The sequence below is a fragment of the Diceros bicornis genome, chromosome 31, assembly GCF_020826845.1.
Source record: "Diceros bicornis minor isolate mBicDic1 chromosome 31, mDicBic1.mat.cur, whole genome shotgun sequence".
Taxonomy (NCBI): Eukaryota; Metazoa; Chordata; class Mammalia; order Perissodactyla; family Rhinocerotidae; genus Diceros; species Diceros bicornis.
The window spans coordinates 14,375,049-14,381,883 of NC_080770.1; the positions used below are offsets into that span (position 1 = coordinate 14,375,049).

The window sequence follows — 6,835 nt, forward strand, 5'->3', positions numbered from 1 at the left end:
ATATAATTGACATATAACATTGTATTTGTTTAAGGTGCACAACACGATTTGATATATATATTTTATGAAATGATTACCACAGTTAACATCCATCACCTCACAGAGTTACAAATTTTTTTTCTTATGATGAGAACTTTTAAGATCTACTTTCTTAGCAACTTGAAAATATTCAGTATAGTTTTGTTAACTATAGTCACTATGCTGTACATTACATCCCCAGAACTTTTTATCTTATAACTAGAAGTTTGTACCTTTTGACCATCTTCACCTATTTCCCCCACTTCCTATCCCCTGCCCCTGTCAACCACCAATCTGTTCTCTGTTTCTATGGGTTTGTTTGTTTCTTTGCTTTTTAGATTCCTCATATAAGTGAGATCATCACTGTCAAGTATACTATCTTCTTACTCACTTCCAGTGATGGAGAATTTACTCCTTTCCAGGACATCCATTCTACCTTTGGCCTATCCTATTTTCTCTGTCTCTCTCTCTTTTACTCATTTAGTCCTAGTTCCAACTCTTGGAGTTATCCCAAAAGATAGTCTTACATTGGAGAAGTTCTGTGAAATATCCAGTGCTTTACAGAGGTAACTGCTGTTGATGAAATAGTCACATATTTTGGAGCCAAAGTCACTCTTGATTTTCACTGCCTCTAGGAATATCTTATTGGAACCAGACGAGGGACTAGGAATATAATAGAAGCAGTGCCAATAGAAATCAACTCCACCCAATCAAAGCTGGCATCCTCTTTACTCCTGAGCCCAGATAGCCAGCCAAGCTGCCAATAGGTACTCTCTGGGACACACCATATGCCACAACCTAGAAAGATCCAACGATACCTAGGAGAGAACTGGCCTTCTTTAAAGCCTCATCAAGTCTGTTGCTGGTGGCCAATTTAAAGTATCTATTCCAAATTTTATTTATTTATTTGGCCAACACCAGTGTTCCAGATGCAGCAGAGATGGGTTTTGTTCTTCCTCCAAGCGCCTGGTTTTAGCCATCTGACTGAAACCCAGATTTTAAGGAGGTATAGGTGAGTCTGTGCTTTGCTTTTCCTTAGGAACAGTTACTGGTGAATCCTAGAATCCTAGAATGGGAGAATTGGGAAGACTCTTGAAGGAGGGGAAGATGGAGGATCAAGATGCTGGAATCCTGTCTCCCTACTGCTCTAACTTTAACCAGAAGAGCTGGTCTTGACTGATTTTATATTCTGGGGCTCTGCAGAAGATTTTTTTTTTTAAATGTTTAGCTATTTACAGATGGAAATAATGGAGGAAAGAAAGAAGGAAGGAAAGTGGACTGGAAAACCTGGTCTAAACTAATCTCTTTATTCTATAGACAGGAGATGAGATGATTAAGATTCAGAAAGGCAAATAATTTTTCCCAAGGTCATACAGCAAAAAGGTAGGAGGAACAGGAAGGAAATCTGCATTCTTTTTAGTTTTCAGGCTAGTGTTTTTTATGCTATTCTAGACTCATGAGTTTGTGTATGTGTGAGTGTGTCTGCAATAAAAAACAAATCATCTGGTTTCCTTAGATCTTTAGTTACCATTGAGACTCCAGGTCTGAGGATAAGGTAAGCAGAAATGGCTACTCCTGGGGAATGAGATACGGGTCCTAATTTCACCTCTCCTACCAACCAACTGTACAGACATTCACTTTCTCTCTCTTGGCCTTAATTTTATTATCTATAATGGGGAAAAGTCTAGGCTAACTGGTTTCTACCTATGATATTCTATTATTTTATCATTTTAGGTATATCTCCAGAATTTTTTGGACATCCATGCAGTATTTAAAATAGAACAGGTCCAGTTGTCTTGGGTTTAGGGCAAGTTTACAGTATTTATATAGTGAGTATTTTATAACCCTTTATTGAGCCAGTCAACAAATATTCATTGGGCATCTATAATGTGCCAAGCACTGTAACAGATGAGAAGAAAAAATTGATGAAAGTAGAAAACACATTCGTTTTCTTAAATGCTAGTCTTTCTAGATTTTCTTCATCAGACCCTACAAAGTCATCTGAACTGCAAGTACCCTCTGCACCTCAAATAGAGCATTCATTTGAGAATTATCACAGTAGCACTTCATTCCTGGGGCCGGCCCCGTGACTTAGCGGTTAAGTGCGCGCGGTCCGCTGCTGGTGGCCCAGGTTCGGATCCGGGCGCGCACTGACACACTGCTTGTCCCGCCATGCTGAGGCGGCATCCCACATACAGCAACTAGAAGGTTGTGCAACTACGACACACAACTGTCTACTAGGGCTTTGGGGAGAACAAGGAGGAGGACTGGCAATAGATGTTAGCTCAGGGCCAGTCTTCCTCAGCAAAAGGAGGAGGATTGGCATGGATGTTAGTTCAGGGCTGATCTTCCTCATAAAAAGGAAAAAAAAAACTTCATTCCCCTTTATCTTGGTATGTAGCTTTGACTTTGTTAAAATGTAAATGGACCTGCCCAGGTTGAGAAGAAAACTTTAGAATGATTTTCAGAATTCACGTTCCACATAACCAGTCTTGTCCAGTCAGCTGGGATGGGGAAAGGATCATATCTATTGCAGTTATACTTATAATATGGTCCTACAGGTTGCCCAGACCCATGGCCAGTTTCTTTTACAGAATTCAAGAAGGAGAATATGCTCTGGAGTCAAATAATTGGGGGTTTAAATCTTGGCTCAGTCACTTAATAACTCCTTGAGCTGTCATAACCTCAATTAGCTTCTGGTCTATAATATGTGTCTTTTGGAATTGCGGTAAATTGAACTCGTTCAGTAAATATTATTTTATGTCTACCATGTGCCAGGCACTGTACAAGGCACTGAGATTATAATGCCTTCTCAGACTTTATAGTTAAGGAGACAGAACAAATCAGCAAACAAAAGTAAATATGAAGTGTGCTAAGTGTTATGAAATAAGCCAATATGTTGCTATAAATATTGGCATTAACATAAGCAAAGGGCATGTGGTCAATGTAGCCATTATTATCATGCACAAGTACGTGCACCTGGGTTGAGGCAGCAGGTGCTGTGGAAAGCAGAACCTGGATGAAGGATGAAGAGACCTGGGTTCAAATCCTGATAGTGCTGATCATTTGTTAAGTAATAAAAATTATTTCTTTTTCTCTCTAAAATTTGATGTAAGGCATTTAATTTAATTTTTACAATCTATGAGGTAGTCCTTTTACTGCCTCCATTTTACAGTTGAGGAAAATCAAAAGAGGAGATTTAAGAGTGATGTGTCAGCTTGACCAAGGCCACAGCTAGGGAGTAGTGATGTAATGATTAGAGACCAGCTCTGTCTGACATCAAAGCTCTGCTCTGGATGACCACAAATAACATGACGTGAACACACTGCACGAACTCAAAAACACTGTAAAAGTAAGTAGTGGTGGTTCTCAGACCATGCAAACAAATATATGTATGTATATATGTGCATGTGTAGATGTGTATGTATATATGTATATATACTATAAAACATATTAATACAATATATTATATATAGTTATTATTATAAGAAAATTTAACGTATGTCATACTCTATTTCTATATATTTAACTCCAGATAATTTAGGTCAAACTAAACAGGTTACCAATATAGTAATCATATAAAATAATTGGCGATTAGCTTTTATTACACTCCAAAAAATGTAATAGACTATACATAGTAGACTCTTGGGGTTGAAATAGAAAAGAATCATGATGAACCTTGCTAAAATATACCTTTGATGACTACTGTAAATGTGAGAAAGAAGAGGAGCAGGGACTGATTGTCTGGCCTTGTATGGTTTCCCTTCCCTGCTGCACTGCAGAATGAATGGTGTTCTTGCATCTCAAGGGAGCATTTGTTTCTAAATCTGTTTCAATTCAAATCATCAATAGCTTTCTTCCTGGCTTCCGAAGCAACTATCTAGTCTTCTTTCTCAATCTCTTTTCACTCCCATCCATCTTTTACACTGCTTCTACACTTCTACACTGCTCTCAGTTATATTGTTAAACACATATCTGACAACTAGTTCCCTGTTGACAAAGAAACGGGTAAAATTTTAAAAAAACTAAACTTTAATGTTTTCCCTCTTGCCTGTAAGAGAAAGGTCAAACTCCTTAACATGATATTTATTCAGCAAACATTTACTGAGCACCTATGATGTGCCATGCACAGGTCTAGGTGCTTGCGATGCTTCAATGAACAAAGGAGACAAAAATTCCTAAAAGTCCTGCCCTTTGTTAAGCTTACATTCTAGTGGAGGGAGATGGACAATCAGCAATTAACAAACAAATCAATTCTATTCAATGGTAGAGGTGATAAGGACTACCAAGAGAATAGAACAAAGGAGGACAGAAGTCCAGAAGTTCAGAGAAGGTTGAAATTAAATATGAATATGCACACGTGTATGTGCAATTATGTATATATCATATGCAATTACATATACAGTATATGTGTATGTAATATATATATTATATATGTGTGTGTGTGTGTGTGTGTGTATATATATATATATATGAAACAAATGTCCTTGCCATCTTTGCTTTTGAAGGCCTTTCACAATTTGTCCACCTCCCACTGTCTCTCAAAACTAGACTTCTATTAGCTTCTCTTAACCCTGTTGGCCCTGTGCTCCTGCCATGCTGACCTTTTTAAGGTTCCTCAAACCCTGTGCTCTCTTGTGCTTTTCTCATCTTTAACATAAATCTCTCTGAGCCAACTGCCTCCCAACCCCCTCACACACCAATTTTCATCCTGGTAGGCTCTTATTCATTGTTGGAATCCTCCTCAAACACATATCTTCTTGGAAGCCTCCACCTGCTATATCCAGGATTCAGGGAACTGTATAAATAATTCTCTTGGAGCACCTGTCACACTGCACTGTGATTTATCTGTTTCCCATCTGTCTTATGCGTTACATCGAATCTTTGAATCTGATAATAATGTTTTATTACTTTCTATATCATCTTCTTTTAGCTCTATCAAACACATGGTGCAAGGTGTTTGATCAGTTGATAATATTTGTGCAAAATGAGCATTAGCATTTCACAGTGATAAACCTTTTTTTTTTTACTCCTTTCTTTAATCTCTAAAGGGGATGCCAGTTTTTCACATCTCTACTTCACTCGAAGTAGAAAGACATCTTTCTGCTTCGAAGAGAAAGGACACCTTGACCCCATAAAACCTGGTCAGAGCAAACTATGTTGATAAGAAACACAAAATTTCCTCTCTGGGCATTTGAACTTTTGACATATTTATTTTCCTAAAGAAAGAAAAAAGTATCTAGTATAAATTAGAGTGGCTCAATAGTCCAACCACAATGCATGGAGCATCTGAAAAAAAAGGAGTACTTAGTCCAAGTACTATTAATAGTTACCTCCAGTAAAGTGGTGACATTGACAGTAAAAGTGATGATTCAGTTAATGCAAAAATTCCAGTCAATTCTGAGACATATCACTTTTGCATAAACAAATGCATCAGATCAAGGTGACGATCTCATAAAAGACCCAATAAATGCTGTAGAAGGAAATCCTGCATCGGATACAGGTAAGACATTTGTCTTCCAGTGTCTCTTCTGACTCTAGGAGTCTATGATTCCATGACAGAACAAAATAGTTTCTTCAACTGGATTTTCATTGCCCCAGGAATCTCCCTTTGGGGCTCTGAAGGCGGCAGAGGGAAAATATACGGCCATGGGAAGGAATATCAGCATCATGACCAAGTTCACCCTTTTGGGATTTTCAGATCCTCCAGAACTGCAGGTTATCCTCTTTGTGTTGTATCTGGGGATCTATTTCATGACACTGGCTTGGAACCTAGGCCTCATTGTCCTGATCAGGTTGGAGTCACACCTCCACTCCCCCATGTATTTCTTCCTCGGAAACTTGTCCTTTGTTGACATCTCATATACCTCCTCCATCGCCCCTAAGATGCTCTGCGACTTCTTCAAGCAGCAGAAGACCATCTCCTTTGTGGGCTGTGTGGCTCAGTTTTTCTTCTTCATTGGGATGGGAGGCACTGAGTGCTGTCTCCTGGCAGCCATGGCATATGACCGGTATGCTGCCATCTCCAACCTTCTGCTCTACACAGCCCTCATGTCGCCAACCATCTGTGTGAGGATGACCACGACAGCATACGCTGGAGGATTCCTCACTGGATTGGTCCAAACCAGGTCCATGTTCTGGCTCCATTTCTGTGGGCCTCAAGTCATTAACCACTTTTTCTGTGACCTACAGCCTCTGCTGAACTTGTCTTGTTCTAGTACATTCCTCAGCCAGGTAGTGAACTTTCTTGTTGTGTGTGCAGTTGGTGGGATGTCAGCTCTTGTTGTCCTGGTTTCCTCTGGCTACATCATTGCTGTTGTCATGAAGATCCATTCAACCCAAGGACGGACGAAGGCTTTCAACGCCTGTGCCTCTCATCTGACCACAGTGATTCTCTTCTATGGCTCTGGTCTCTTCTAATATCTCCATTCTAGTGCTGGCTCCTCACGGGACCAAGATAAGGTGGTGTCCGTGTTCTATGGAGCTGTGATTCCCATGCTGAACTCCATCATATATAGTCTGCAAAACAAGGAGATCAAAGATGCATTGAAAAAACTCAGGGAGAGAAAGAAGCAGATGTCTTCTCCGTGTCTTAGAGTTCCTTAAGGTAAGAAAATTTTAAGTTTTGCTATATATAAACAGGCATAATAATAAGCAGCTCACAGAATCTGAGTAATAAATTAAAGAAGTTATTTCAAATTAGATCCCCAACCTACATGTCTACTGCACATTTAGGCTCAACAAAGACTTGTTTTCTTCACTTCACTTTTTTTGTCATAGACTGATAGAGTTTCAATTTTGGTCATTTGCAGTAGAA

At 39.2% G+C, this 6,835-nt stretch overlaps 1 pseudogene; it reads left to right on the forward strand.

Annotated features, from left to right (window-relative positions):
- Window positions 1–5,667: 5,667 nt before the first annotated feature.
- LOC131395553 (olfactory receptor 5A1-like) lies at window positions 5,668–6,624 on the forward strand (annotated as a pseudogene).
- The last annotated feature ends 211 nt before the right edge of the window (window positions 6,625–6,835 follow it).